The sequence below is a fragment of the Triticum aestivum genome, chromosome 3A, assembly GCF_018294505.1.
Source record: "Triticum aestivum cultivar Chinese Spring chromosome 3A, IWGSC CS RefSeq v2.1, whole genome shotgun sequence".
Lineage (NCBI taxonomy): Eukaryota > Viridiplantae > Streptophyta > Magnoliopsida > Poales > Poaceae > Triticum > Triticum aestivum.
Genome location: NC_057800.1, coordinates 94,541,271 through 94,557,477, shown reverse-complemented (window position 1 = coordinate 94,557,477; position 16,207 = coordinate 94,541,271). Strand labels below are relative to the sequence as shown.

The following is a 16,207-nucleotide window of genomic DNA, read 5'->3' as shown; positions in this document are numbered from 1 at the left end:
AGGCCGCGCCGCGCCCGTGCCCCCTGTTGGCCTCTCCGAGGCCACGGCCTCGCACCACCGTGCCGGGCTACGGCCTCGCCGACGCCCCTGTTGCCCCGTGCCCTCGCACGGGCGCACGCCCGTTAACCGCGCCACAACGGGCCCCGCCCCAGAACGTTTATAGAAAAAGAAACAAAAATAAAAATAATAAAATATATGAATAATTAATTAACTAATTAAATTAATGAATTAATTAAGTTAATTAATCCTGTGTAATTAACGTAATTAACTAGTTAGTTTAATTAAACAGTAACTAGATTAGTTAAACACTAATTAGACTAAACAGTCAATGACTAGTGGGACCCACACGTCAGTTGACCAGTCAACACCCCTGTTGACTGCTGACGTCATGCTGGCGTCATGCTGACGTCGGCATGCACTATTCTGGATAATGTTGGATTTAAATAAACAATTAAAATCTGAAAATAATTAAAAACTTTAGAAAATCATATAAAATAATCCGTGACTCGGATGAAAATACTTTGTACATGAAAGTTGCTCAGAACGACGAGACGAATTCGGATACGCAGCCCGTTCGTCCGCCACACATCCCTAGCATAGCAAACACGCAACTTTCCCCCTCCGTTTCATCTGCCCGAAAACGCGAAACACCGGGATACTTTCCCGGATGTTTCCCCCCTTCACCAGTAGCACCTAGTACCACGTTAGGTCACCCCTAGCACCGCGTATTGCCTTATTATGCTTTATGATGCTTTGATTGCTCTGTTATTTATTGTGTTCCCCCTCCGCTACTTCTTTCCGATAGATCCCGAGACTGCTGCCGATACCCATGTGTACGGCTACGGAGTTGACAACCCCTCTCTCTTGCCAGAGCAACCAGGCAAGCCCCCCCTTTGATCACCAGATATCGCCTACTCTTTTCTCTATACTGCTTGCATTAGAGTAGTGTAGCATGTTACTGCTTTCCGTTATTCCTATCCTGATGCATAGCCTGTCCTTGCTACTACTGTTGTTACCATTACCTGCTATCCTACTGCTTAGTATAGGATGCTAGTGTTCCATCAGTGGCCCTACACTCTTGTCCGTCTGCCATGCTATACTACTGGGCCGTGATCACTTCGGGAGGTGATCACGGTCATATACGATATACTTTACACAGTTACATTACCTGTGATACTGTTCGGAGATGGGGGCTGAAGGGGCAGGTGGCTCCATCTCGGTAGAGGTGGGCCTGGGTTCCCGACGGCCCCCGACTGTTACTTTGTGGTGGAGTGGCAGGGCAGGTTGGGACCGCCTAGGAGAGAGGTGGGCCTGGCCCTGTTCGGCGTTCGCGGATACTTAACACGCTTAACGAGATCTTGGTATTTGATCTGAGTTGGCTACGAGCCTATACGCACTAACCATCTACGTGGGAGTAGTTATGGGTATCCCGACGTCGTGGTATCAGCCGAAGCACTTCGTGACGCCAGCGACTGAGTGGCGCGCGCCGGATTGGAACGTAAGCCTGCTCTTGTATTAAGGGGGCTAGTTCCGCTTTCGGCCGCGTACGCAACGTGCAGGTGTGCTATGGGCGATGGGCCCAGACCCCTGTGCGCTTAGGTTTAGACCGGCGTGCTGGCCTCTCTATTGTGCCTAGGTGGGGCTGCGACGTGTTGATCTTCCGCGGCCGGGCATGACCCAGGAAAGTGTGTCCGGCCAAATGGGATCAAGCGTGTTGGGTAAGTTGGTGCACCCCTGCAGGGAAGTTAATCTATTCGAATAGCCGTGATCTTCGGTAACAGGACGACTTGGAGTTGTACTTTGACCTTATGACAACTAGAACCGGATACTTAATAAAACACACCCTTCCAAGTGCCAGATACAACCCGGTGATCGCTCTCTAACAGGGCGACAAGGAGAGGATCGCCGGGTAGGATTATGCTATGCGATGCTACTGGAGATGCTGCTTGGAGATGCTGCTTGGAGATGCTACTTGGAGATGCTACTTGGAGATGCTACTTGGAGGACTTCAATCTACCCTCTTCTACATGCTGCAAGACGGAGGCTGCCAGAAGCGTAGTCTTCAATAGGAATAGCTATCCCCCTCTTATTCTGGCATTCTGCAGTTCAGTCCACCGATATGGCCCTTTACACATATACCCATGCATATGTAGTGTAGCTCCTTGCTTGCGAGTACTTTGGATGAGTACTCACGGTTGCTTTCTCCCCCCCCTTTTCCCCTTTCCTTTCTTTCTGGTTGTCGCAACCAGATGTTGGAGTCCAGGAGCCAGACGCCACCGTCGACGACGACAACTACTACTCCGGAGGTGCCTACTACTACGTGCAGCCCGCTGACGACGACCAGGAGTAGTTAGGAGGATCCCAGGCAGGAGGCCTGCGCCTCTTTCGATCTGTATCCCAGTTTGTGCTAGCCTTCTTAAGGCAAATTTGTTTAACTTATGCCTGTACTCAGATATTGTTGCTTCCGCTGACTCGTCTATGATCGAGCACTTGTATTCGAGCCCTCGAGGCCCCTGGCTTGTATTATGATGCTTGTATGACTTATTTTATTTGTAGAGTTGTGTTGTGATATCTTCCCGTGAGTCCCTGATCTTGATCGTACACATTTGCGTGCATGGTTAGTGTACGATTGAATCGGGGGCGTCACAAGTTGGTATCAGAGCCGACTGCCTGTAGGAATCCCCCTTCCACACTCCTTGGCCGAAGTCGAGTCTAGACATTGCAAAAACTTTTTAACTTGGCTGTGTGCCTTACGGGCCCACGTCGCCATCGGGTGGTATTAGGATCTTTTATTCCTCGTCTATACTCTGGGACTCTGACATCTCTTCTATTCGGGTTAAATGAATTTTACTAAATCTAACATTAGGATCTCGTTATCATTTTCACCCGGAGAGCCCCTTATTACTAATGATCGTCTGCTGCACCAGAAGACCCTGAAGATACTCTCCGTCGTTAACCCGAGAACTTGTGTTCGTCGCGTTTGCAATTCACCTTCCACCGCAAACCCTTATGGATAACTACTTGCATTTGTTCTTCTTACATTCATCCCCAGTGGTCTTGTTATTACAAGATACCCTGAAAAACTTGTCGTGGTTACGATAATCCCTTAAGCTTACTACCTTGTTGTTCTTGTCACTTGAATACCCCTACGGTTAATTCTTGCACTTATCGAGTGTCCGCTCATCCCCAGTTGTTCATGTGCTTCACAAAAGTCTTCAAAATACTATTCGATCTGCCGAAAATCCTCTGGAGCCTTTGGCTCTTGAAATTCTTGCTTGCTTGCATTATGGTTAATCCCATAACTCTCGTAGTCTTATTGACATTCCTTGTCATTATCATTTTTGAGTCTGTTGACTCAATATGTTTGCGAATACACGCAATCATCTTTGATCCTTATAAGTTACTTTTCCGGCTGAGCTGCCATTCTTTTAACTGGAATTGGTTCTCGACCAATCCAATTGTCGTTGATTGTACCATAAGGCTATTCAACTTATCCATCCCTAGTCAGAGCATTGCTTCTGATCCCTTGATTTGGAAATCATAATTCCTTTGCATTTGACAAATTGAGTTAGTCAGTTGTTTCTATAATCTAACCTCCTTGCATTCTTCTTCCTCTAGTTGAGTACCGATGCTCACGTCAGATCCCTTGTGGACCACCAGATCCTTTGTTGGGTTTTATCTGACAACGCCCTTCATATTCAATAACCTTGTGAGCATTTCCTCTGATACATAATGCCTTTGGTAAATTGTATCCTCTGCTTTCTCAACCATGCTCTGCCTTCGAGCTTGAGTTAATTACTTCTGAAGATTTGGTATATGATTCTAAGATGCCCCGATGGGTTGAACCTATGCCTTCCTTAATATGTGTGAACTCGAAAGTTTTCACGAGTCATACTCATCTGGTATTACACCAGGTAAAACTTTTAACAACTAATGCCATTATCGAAACGAGAAGTGAATGTAAGGTTATGCTTTGGAGAAGTGGGAGTCGACCTTGAACTTTGTGTTCATGCCCATGGACCCGAGGTGGAACTTATCATGGAAGCTTCTCGTAGTAATAATAATCCCCTTGTTATAACTTCTTCTCTTATCTATGCTTGGTCTTTTGCGACCGTGGTTTCGACCATATTGTTCTTCTTTCCCATTTCTTGGACAAGTTTAAGTGCTTGCCTTCTGCAAATGATTTCACTTGTCCAACCTCTATCCCGCTCTACCCTTGAGTATACCCTCTGGTACCGCGAGAATGTCAGGGTACTACATAACTTCTTATGGGTTCTTCATCAACTGTTATCTCTCACCGATTCCAATTTTCCTGGGTTCTGGGTTGTCGTCAACCGAGAACACCGATAAGTGAATCGATTCCGCACTCCAATTCAATAAATCTAAGTAAATCTGGTTGCTTACGAGTTTAATAAACCTTCAAGTCATTCCTAGCCTGATCGGCTATATCATTACCATGTTAAATTTTAACTGTGCTACCCGGTCCTTCTTCCCGTAGCACAATTATTTGATGATGAGCTAAGCTTACGTTGATCTTCCTCATCATATCATTTCTCCTTGGACAACAAGCTTGATTTCGAGTTTGTGTCGTACCCTTGGTTCCAATAACCTTTCACTTCATCATTCATTTGACTTGATGTCATCGCCGATCGATTACATCTTGAAATCTCTCGACAAAGTGTGTCGTGATCATCATCAACCTTATGAGCTCTTCCAGGATATCAAATGAGTTCATGATGAGAAATACCATCCTTGCCCTCGATGATCTGCGTTATCATCGACCACTTTATTGCCTTCCCACCAACACAAGCTTGTTCTTGTTTGGTGTTACACCTTGAGTTCCTTGCTATCCAGTAATTGTTCTTCTTTACCTTGGAACATTAACATCTCTTATGTCCTCAATGTTGTGAGAAATTCACCACCCTTAAGAATTCTTGATACCAGTGATACTTATTAACATCACCATTCTTTTCTTGGTCCCCGTGATGTTTCTAACCGGAATACCGACAAATGGTCTGTGATGTGTAAATTCTAAACTTCGAGCAACCCTCTTGCTTTGAAGTTATTGGTCTATAGTTTCATTCTACGACTATGGATTATTGAATCACCATTCCAATGTTAGCCGTGCAACCCAGCCCATATTTCGGGCGCACCTTTCAACCCTTGTTAAATTGTGTATGTTTTCCTCAAGCATACATCAATATAACATTTTGATCTGACAAATGTTATCTCCTTGTTCACGTAATGGTGGAAATCCATCCTTTGGAAATTTTGGTGAATTGTTGCTGAGTTCATCAGCCACCTCCTTGTCCTCTCCTTGGGTTAATGATGAACTCTTGTTAACGGAAATCACTTCATAGTTCATTTCCCAAGAATCTTACAGTGTCATCCCGACAATTTGTGTTGCACCTTTCTTCTCAGGCATCCCGAGTCTGAGGTATCCTGACACCAATCAGATCTGAATCTCGGTCAGATATGATGGTTGGAACATGTTTCCAAGAGTTATAACTTTGGTCTTTTATGACCCGGTAAGGTGATGTCATTCCTGGCACAATTGGCCGAAGGACCTAGTGTTATAATTTCCTTTTTAACAAGGTTAACCCTTTTTCCATGAGGGAATTGAATGCCTTGTTTAATAAGTTTATCCTGATGGATCGTTTGTGTATCCAAAGTCTGACCTTTGCTTGAAGACCATGTCAATGCTATCTCGAAGCATGTCTGTGGTACTCCAATTTTCAACAAGAACAGTTGAAGCCCAATGCTAAATGTTTCCTGCTCAATTATCCAAACACCGTTGTATGGGTAATGTCTTGAAATTTCTCTCCCCTTACCTAAAGGGTTTTCTAAATTATATCCTTACATGATATCATGCTCTGCTTGTCCTTGGGAAGGATATATCCCTGAAATGTGTGTTTAAACACATTTTCTTTTCCATTGTTCTGTTTAATCTCATGATCACCTTTTCCTTTCCATTGTTTCGTTTAACCTTACCGGTGATCTATATGATCTAAGCAGTAATATTCTCCTGCTTATGAAAACACCTCTGTGTACAATTCTGTCAGAAAGACCCTGTTACTTTTGTTGATGACATCCCGGTAACCGCCGATGGACGAGAACTTTGCCTATTGGTCCGCCTCGTTCAACGAGCAAGAAAATGGTTCTCTTCGTCCCTCGCCCTTGGTACCGACATTGTTGCCAACATAACTGACAGGCTATGCTTTGACATGTCTTTCCTATGCGATCGTGCAAGACGTCAACGCCCTTCCTTCTTTTACCCCACATGGTGGGCCCATAACCCACAGTTCCACAGGATCGAAACCTGACTCTTTTGTACCCCCTGTTGTCAAAGTTATTCCTCACGCTTGACTTTGTATGTAATTCACGGGCCACTTGCCTGTTGATCTATTCAGGTATCAGACGCAATACTTATTCTCGATTGCTTTGAGCCCCTTTCATGCCCCGTTTCAGGCATCGAACAGTTGCCTGCTCGCTCGAAACATCCCATGAAACCTCATTACTTTGCTCTCGATATTTTCTTAAATTCCAATTCGAGAGTTACTTTCTGCCACCTTCCCCGATGATATCGACCGATAGTCCACCTTGTAGAGGTTCGTTCTCCCGGAATACCCCCTCATTCTTTCGTAAGTATGATGGAACCCCCGAAGAAAGGATACCGACTTTATCTTGATGACTTGAAGCAGAGAAATGAAGACATCAATGTATTGGACCGGCCTCTTCGAGAAGAGCAAGCCAGCATGAGAAGACCCGCTAGATTCGTTACCAAACCTTCCCCCCTTTCACTACCTCTTAAATCTCGGGACGAGATTTCTTGTAGTGGAGGAGAATTGTGACGCCCGGATAACCATGCTACAGTAATCTCACGTTAATGGTGCCACGTCACCTTTGTCACTGTAATTAATCTCAGGTTAATTCAAAACCGTTTCAAATTTAAATCCTAAATATGTCAAACGACAAAAGTTTTCAAATATTAAAACAAAAATGTTCGGGCTATGTCAATTATTGCATCGGTAATTATGGTGAAGTAAACACATTTTTAGAAAATGCCTAAGTAATTTAAAATGATTTAAAACAGAAAAGAAAATAAATAAAAGCAAGAAAATACAAAAGAGAAAACAAACAAAAAAAGAGAAGAAAAGGAAAAGGCCCCCCTGGGGCCAACCGACCCAACAGGCCGGCCCATTCGGCCACCGGCCCAACTGGGCAAAGGCCCAGCCGGCCACTCCCCCTCCATATCCCCCACCCCGAAACCCTAACCACCCCATCGCCCCACTCGCTCCCCCCACTCCCCTCGTTTGGATCCGGATCGGGAGGAGATCCCGATCCCCTCGCTCCTCTCCCCCGACGCTGTGCCCCGTCGCCGCCTGGAACCGCCTGACGCCGGCGCCCGGAGCTCCTCCCCTGCCGGACTGCTTCCTCCGCCCCACCGGCCTGCCTCCTGTACGACGTCGTCGCCGTCTTCCTCCTCAACCCCTGCTCCCCAGACCCTACGCACCCCGGTGAGGCCCTCGGCCTCCTCTCCCCTCTCCGCCGCACGCTCGCGCCCGCCTCGTCTCAGGTCGGACGAGCCCCCTGGCTCCACCCCCCCCCCCCCCCGCGCCCGCGCCGTGGCCGGCCCCCTCCTAGGCGTGCTGACGCGCGCGCGCCTGCTCCCCGCTGCTCTGCCGCTGTAGCCGGCCGCCCGTTGCGCCCTGGCCACAAGGCCTGCCCCGTCCTAGCCTACCTCGCACCCCCTCTCGCTCCCCCCTATTTCTCCTCCCACGCCGCTACCCGCGGAAGCCACCGCAGCTCCCGTTCGCGCCCACGCCATGCCCGCTGCAGCCCCGACAGCCCCGTGCATGACGCCCCAGCCGCGCCTGTACCCCTCCTCGACGCTGTTCAAGCCGCCCCGGTTGCCGCCGTCGACCGCCGTCGTGCGCCTGGCCATAGGCCGCGCCGCGCCTGTGCCCCCTGTCGGCCTCTCCGAGGCCACGGCCTCGCACCACCGTGCCGGGCTACGGCCTCGCCGACGCCCCTGTTGCCCCGTGCCCTCGCACGGGCGCACGCCCGTTAACCGCGCCACAACGGGCCCCGCCCCAGAACATTTATAGAAAAAGAAACAAAAATAAAAATAATAAAATAAATGAATAATTAATTAACTAATTAAATTAATGAATTAATTAAGTTAATTAATCCTGTGTAATTAACGTAATTAACTAGTTAGTTTAATTAAACAGTAACTAGATTAGTTAAACACTAATTAGACTAAACAGTCAATGACTAGTGGGACCCACACGTCAGTTGACCAGTCAACACCCCTGTTGACTGCTGACGTCTTGCTGGCATCATGCTGATCAGCATGCACTATTCTGGATAATGTTGGATTTAAATAAACAATTAAAATCTGAAAATAATTAAAAACTTTAGAAAATCATATAAAATAATCCGTGACTCGGATGAAAATACTTTGTACATGAAAGTTGCTCAGAACGACGAGATGAATCCGGATACGCAGCCCGTTCGTCCGCCACACATCCCTAGCATAGCAAACACGCAACTTTCCCCCTCCGTTTCATCTGCCCGAAAACGCGAAACACCGAGATACTTTCCCGGATGTTTCCCCCCTTCACCAGTAGCACCTAGTACCACGTTAGGTCACCCCTAGCACCGTGTATTGCCTTATTATGCTTTATGATGCTTTGATTGCTCTGTTATTTATTGTGTTCCCCCTCCGCTACTTCTTTCCGATAGATCCCGAGACTGCTGCCGATACCCATGTGTACGGCTACGGAGTTGACGACCCCTCTCTCTTGCCAGAGCAACCAGGCAAGCCCCCCCTTTGATCACCAGATATCGCCTACTCTTTTCTCTATACTGCTTGCATTAGAGTAGTGTAGCATGTTACTGCTTTCCGTTATTCCTATCCTGATGCATAGCCTGTCCTTGCTACTACTGTTGTTACCATTACCTGCTATCCTACTGCTTAGTATAGGATGCTAGTGTTCCATCAGTGGCCCTACACTCTTGTCCGTCTGCCATGCTATACTACTGGGACGTGATCACTTCGGGAGGTGATCACGGTCATATACGATATACTTTACACAGTTACATTACATGTGATACTGTTCGGAGATGGGGGCTGAAGGGGCAGGTGGCTCCATCCCAGTAGAGGTGGGCCTGGGTTCCCGACGGCCCCCGACTGTTACTTTGTGGCGGAGCGGCAGGGCAGGTTGGGACCGCCTAGGAGAGAGGTGGGCCTGGCCCTGTTCGGCGTTCGCGGATACTTAACACGCTTAACGAGATCTTGGTATTTGATCTGAGTTGGCTACGAGCCTATACGCACTAACCATCTACGTGGGAGTAGTTATGGGTATCCCGACGTCGTGGTATCAGCCGAAGCACTTCGTGACGCCAGCGACTGAGTGGCGCGCGCCGGATTGGAACGTAAGCCTGCTATTGTATTAAGGGGGCTAGTTCCGCTTTCGGCCGCGTACGCAACGTGCAGGTGTGCTATGGGCGATGGGCCCAGACCCCTGTGCGCTTAGGTTTAGACCGGCGTGCTGGCCTCTCTGTTGTGCCTAGGTGGGGCTGCGACGTGTTGATCTTCCACGGCCGGGCATGACCCAGGAAAGTGTGTCCGGCCAAATGGGATCAAGCGTGTTGGGTAAGTTGGTGCACCCCTGCAGGGAAGTTAATCTATTCGAATAGCCGTGATCTTCGGTAACAGGACGACTTGGAGTTGTACCTTGACCTTATGACAACTAGAACCGGATACTTAATAAAACACACCCTTCCAAGTGCCAGATACAACTCGGTGATCGCTCTCTAACAGGGCGACGAGGAGAGGATCGCCGGGTAGGATTATGCTATGCGATGCTACTGGAGATGCTGCTTGGAGATGCTGCTTGGAGATGCTACTTGGAGATGCTACTTGGAGGACTTCAATCTACCCTCTTCTACATGCTGCAAGACGGAGGCTGCCAGAAGCGTAGTCTTCAATAGGAATAGCTATCCCCCTCTTATTCTGGCATTCTGCAGTTCAGTCCACCGATATGGCCCTTTACACATATACCCATGCATATGTAGTGTAGCTCCTTGCTTGCGAGTATTTTGGATGAGTACTCACGGTTGCTTTCTCCCCCCTTTTTCCCCTTTCCTTTCTTTCTGGTTGTCGCAACCAGATGCTGGAGTCCACGAGCCAGACGCCACCGTCGACGACGACAACTACTACTCCGGAGGTGCCTACTACTACGTGCAGCCCGCTGACAACGACCAGGAGTAGTTAGGAGGATCCCAGGCAGGAGGCCTGCGCCTCTTTCGATCTGTATCCCAGTTTGTGCTAGCCTTCTTAAGGAAAACTTGTTTAACTTATGTCTGTACTCAGATATTGTTGCTTCCGCTGACTCGTCTATGATCGAGCACTTGTATTCGAGCCCTCGAGGCCCCTGGCTTGTATTATGATGCTTGTATGACTTATTTTATTTGTAGAGTTGTGTTGTGATATCTTCCCGTGAGTCCCTGATCTTGATCGTACACATTTGCGTGCATGGTTAGTGTACGATTGAATCGGGGGCGTCACAAGTTGAGCGGGGTGCAGGCGCGCGCGCGTCAGCACGCCCAGGAGGGGGCCAGCCACGGCGCGGGCGCGTGCGGGAGCAGAGCTCCAGGCGCGGGGGGGGGGGCGGTGGAGCCAGGGGGGCTCGTCCGACCTGAGACGAGGCGGGCGCGAGCGTGCGGCGGAGAGGGGAGAGGAGGCCGAGGGCCTCACCGGGGTGCGTAGGGTCTGGGGAGCAGGGGTTGAGGAGGAAGACGGCGACGACGTCGTAGAGGAGGCAGGACGGTGGGGCGGAGGAAGCAGTCCGGCAGGGGAGGAGCTCCGGGCGCCGGTGTCAGGCGGTTCCAGGCAGCGACGGGGCACAGCGTCGGGGGAGAGGGGCGAGGGGATCGGGATCTCCTCCCGATCCGGATCCAAAAGAGGGGAGTGGGGGGAGCGAGTGGGGCGATGGGGTGGTTAGGGTTTCGGGGTGGGGGGATATGGAGGGGGAGTGGCCGGCTGGGCCTTTGCCCAGTTGGGCCGGTGGCCGAAAGGGCCGGCCTGTTGGGTCGGCTGGCCCCGGGGGGGCCTTTTCCTTTTCTTCTCTTTTTTTTGTTTGTTTTCTCTTTTGTATTTTCTTGCTTTTATTTATTTTCTTTTCTGTTTTAAATTATTTTAAATTACTTAGGCATTTTCTAAAAATGTGTTTACTTCACCATAATTACCGATGCAATAATTGACATAGTCCGAACATTTTTGTTTTAATATTTGAAAACTTTTGTCGTTTGACATATTTAGGATTTAAATTTGAAACGGTTTTGAATTAATCCGAGATTAATTACAGTGACAAAGGTGACGTGGCACCATTAACGTGAGATTACTGTAGCATGATTATCCGGGCGTCACAGCAGTTATGAAAGTTGGATATCTTCTAAAATGTATTCTTGTGGTTATTGTTTTTTTATCTTACTTTTCTAATCAAAATTTGGTGATGTATCCTCATGTACCAAAAATGAATGATAAAAAAAATTAAGGGCTTGCAAAAAAATGTATGCGAACAGGATACGTCTGCACATTGGGGGCACGGCCACCGCATCCCAGAAACGGTCCGGAGACGACCCAATTGCTCTACCCAAACGGACAAAATCCGGGCAAAACGGACGTCCGTTTGGGATCGCGTGGTGGAGTTGGCCTTACTACGCCAGAACATCATCCATCATAGGCAATGGCAGGTGCGAGATGCTACGCTCTCCTTGTCGTTGGCGTCGTCCTGCCAGCCCAGCTATGCGGATGCACGACGTACGTCGGTGGCGAAGGCTTTACCGTGGAGTTCATCCACCGGGACTTTGTCCAGTCGCCGTTCCACAATCCGTCTCTCACCTCGCACGGCCGCCTGCTTGCCGCCGTGCGGCGTTCTACTAAAGTTTTCGTTTTAAAAAAACACTTATGTTTCGGTAGACTCCTCTAAACACATTGAGAACTAAGATTGTCCCATACCCCTTTATAATAAAGGGCAAGATGATCTTTATAAAAGTATGCCGTGAATCCTCGTAGACAAGAACAGGCCGGCCCACTAAGCCATGCCCCTCCTAACAATAAAAGCGGGGTAAAAATAGAATAAAAAGGTGAACTCATGTGGGCGGATGCACGACGTACGTCGGTGGCGAAGGCTTTACCGTGGAGTTCATCCACTGGGACTCTGTCCAGTCGCCGTTCCACAATCCGTCTCTCACCTCGCACGGCCGCCTGCTTGCCGCCGTGCGGCGTTCTACTAAAGTTTTCGTTTTAAAAAAACACTTATGTTTCGGTAGACTCCTCTAAACACATCGAGAACTAAGATTGTCCCATACCCCTTTATAATAAAGGGCAAGATAATCTTTATAAAAGTACTAGTAAGCGTGCACGTGCAACGCACATCTTCATTAACGCATAAATTTTACTCTTTTACAACCTACAACGCACGTTTTCTTGCACAAGGCAAGATTCTCTACACATCTACGTTACAACCTACAACAAATATATTTGAACACAGTTTCCAACTTGCAAGCAGGTGGTAAAATCAAGAAAATACGAAGGTCATCCTTTTAGGAATTAGAGGTCCTCGTCAAGGATTTTATTGTTTCTCTCCTTATTTTTATTGCCACCTGGCTATCATAAAGAGTGAAAATGTTACATACATCTTAGTGTCATATAATCCTATTCGAGTGTTAATATAATAAAATATTCTTGATGACCTTTAACACTTCCAAAAACACTCACTGCGAAACATAAAAGTGTTCAGTTGTCTTAACAAATACTTGTAAAACTGAAAAAACAAATTCATGGCGTAAATTCAAAAATTAACATAAAAATAATGCCGAAGAAAATGTAAGTATAAATAAATTTGAACTAAACTTGACATATTTCAAAATCAAAACCTTTATATGGCTGGCAATGAATCATCCTATACAGCAAAATATGAGTGTCGAACAAAATACCGCCCGTAGATACTCCATGAAATTTAACATTCAGAGACCACAACTTGCATGATTATGAAATTTTGATAGGTTCAATAACAAATACCGATAAAAATCTTAATAGTTTTATAAAACTTTCAAAATGATTGTGAATGAATACTTTTTGTACCCCTTGTGACCGTATAAAACGATCGCACATCCACATAGTCAAACTGGACACATCTGATAAAAAAGAATTGGACAAAGTCCAATGCTGAATACAAACCAAATGACCAAATGCGCTAGGGATAAAAAAAATGAATTGGACAACATCGGACGCTATATCTGATCTGACTTAGACCAAAAGGGCTAAAATACCAACTCAGAAAAGAAAAGAAATGACCCCTCAAAAAAGAAAAAAGAGCTAAAAAAAAGCACACTTGTCTCTCCCTCTTGGTTCTCCTCACCTCTCTCACCAACCTGCCCCTAACCTTATCCCTTCACTGTCTCCCCACTGCTCCCTATTCCATGGTGGCCACAAGCCCACAACACACACACACACACTATCTCTCTCTACCTCCTCAGGCCGCCCATCCTCTTCGTCCCCATCACCGGAGCGAGGTCTCGCAGGCTCGCACTCCCCCCAATCTTCTCGGCCCCTCCTCGTCGAGTCTGTCGCTGAAGTGCCCAAGGATCCGCTCGAGCTCGGCATGGTCGCTGGGCGCGGGACTCGTCTCCATCAGATTGGGGGCAGTGGCAATCGTGCATCGCAACCTCCGCGCCCGGTGCCTCCATCTCCATCTCGCTCGTCGGTGGCTCCCACCACCCTGTGCGTGCGACTGCGCCGCACCCTACCCTGCCTAGGTCCGGCAGCAGTGCCGCGGTGGCTGGTCCCTGCAAGTGCAAGCCGGCGCCATTAGACGATCTATTCCCCACTTCAGCTTTCATATCTGCTTGTATCTGATGTGAGTTACTCCCCATTACCCACTTCTTCTAATCCCTAATTGCTATCCATTCCTGTATAGTACATATGTAGCTCAGTAGTCTAGGTTTAAGCATGAGAGTCATTTTAGAATCGGGGAGAAAAATTAGAAGTTGGGGTGATCCTATTTTGGTCTGCCTAATCTTGGAGTAAGCTGTTCGATTAAACGTTCTTAACTTGGTTGGGGCAACTGTTATGAGTGGGGATTCCAGTTAGTTAATATTCTTCAGGCAACCATACTGCGATAAAGCTGATTGATTGGTGGATTAGAATTCTGGGTGGCTAGGGGCGATAGGGACCAAGACAGATGAGGTTGATTTGGCTTGATCCTGCCAAAGAAATTTACTTCTATTTTAAAAAATGAACACATGTTCTTAGATGTGCAGGGTTAAGTTTCCAAATGTGAGGTTTATAGCAAATCAAAGAGGATCAAGAGAAGCATAGTACGATAGTACAGTAGGATAAGCATGTATGACTGTAGGATAATACAGTTTGAAGAATGATGATGGTATGGTTCTCATATATAGAGGACGGTGGTTGGCTCAAAGAGTTTATCACCTCAAAAATTTCCTTTCTTGGAATAACTTGCCTTATTAGAAGTCCATAAACATCTCTGGCATCTTCAGTACTACTTACGGCAGCTGCACAAGTGTTATTCATGATATAGCACAACCTTTTAGATATATTTCTTGTTGTCCCGGCCCCCCTGTTAAAACAGAAGTGCTTTTGCAGGCTTACAAGAAATGGATTTTGAAGACCATCTAACTATCTAAGAGTCATGGAATTCGTTCCATCCTAAATTTTTGGGACTCTGGAATAAACACAAAGATGGGAATGGGGATGCATACCTGCCTGCCATACACATTGACATGTTTTCAATACTCATCCCGAAGCTTTTCAGCGTTGTACAGAAGAAGTTATTGACAGGTTTACTTCATGATAGTCTTGGCTTTTGTTTTGGCCAAAATGATCAGGTACTTACTCACATAATTTCTGAATATTCCAGTTATTTGTTGAATGCATCAGTTAGACTACTGTGATACATCAAAGCTTCTCTGTAACTGAAACGACATAATTTTGGAGGAGGACTATCCTGTTTCCAAATCCTAGCTCTGCCATTGATTCTACCTGAATTTACTTTAGTAGATTTTCTCTTGTAAAATCCAAACTGTTTCCGAGCCTATATGTTTGGTTTAATATTTTTGTTTATCATGCAATACTTATCCCGCAGCCATCTAATATGCAAATTTGATAATAGAAGACGACCTCATTTATGTACAGAAAAAATGCATATTCTTGGACTGGGTTTTCTTCCGCACTCTCTTGGATCAGGTTACAAATACATCATACTGACTGGGTTTTATTCATTCAGTCATATAGATTCGAATACTATACTGTTAAACCAATATGATGGAGGGCTCCAGTTTGATGCACTGTTAAAATTCATGTTGAAGTTACAGGAGGTAGATCTATTATGGTTTGCACAAAAATGATGCATTGATCAACACATTGTTGTAAATATGCAAATTTGAGAGTGAAGAACATTGTTATAAGGATGCAAATTTGACATGGATTAGGGAAGCAAATGAAGAACGCACATATATGTTAAATAGAATTTTGTGTAAAATCAGGAACTGGTCGGCCCCATAAGTTAACCCAATTGAATATCCTGTAAAATCATACCCATGTTCCTTTGGTGCAGGCAGGTGCGTTGCCTGAGGAGTTCGTCGGCGCCTACGTCGTCGGCCGCGAAAGGGGGCGATGGCCAAAACTGGCTGGGCGGCGACGGCGCAACAGTGGCTTGCGGCGCCGACGTCTCACTGCAGTGTCCGTCTGAACAGCGACATCGAAGAAAGACACTGAGATTAACTGGGATGGAACCGGCCACATATTGCGCACAAGAGGATAGTCTGCACCTGCTTTCGCGAGAAGCTCTTCGGCGCGGTCGTCGTCCGCGCCACATGGCTGCGATGGCGCAGGACAGGCTCTGCGGCTGCGACGTACGTCCGGGTGGGCAAGGGTAGGAAGATCCATCTGATTCCCGTAAGTTTAGCTACTTGTTGTTAGGCGGACGTGTTTAATTGCCGTTAATTGTGGCTAATTTTCTGTAGTTTAGCCATTTGTTGTTGGGACGCGAACAGAATTTGTGGAACCGTTCCGATCTTGTGCGAGCGTGAGTCCAGCAGAGTTTTCGTCCGCCAAGTTCTCTTGTTTCTGATTTTACACAAAATTCTATTTAACATATATGTGCGTTCTTCA

At 47.0% G+C, this 16,207-nt stretch overlaps 1 long non-coding RNA gene across 1 annotated transcript; it reads left to right on the top strand.

Annotated features, from left to right (window-relative positions):
- The first annotated feature begins 13,451 nt into the window (after positions 1 to 13,451).
- On the top strand, positions 13,452 to 16,207 carry LOC123060468 (uncharacterized). The gene is made up of 3 exons (XR_006427982.1): positions 13,452 to 13,931; positions 14,681 to 14,922; positions 15,651 to 16,207. It is a non-coding gene; the product is annotated as an uncharacterized lncRNA (long non-coding RNA).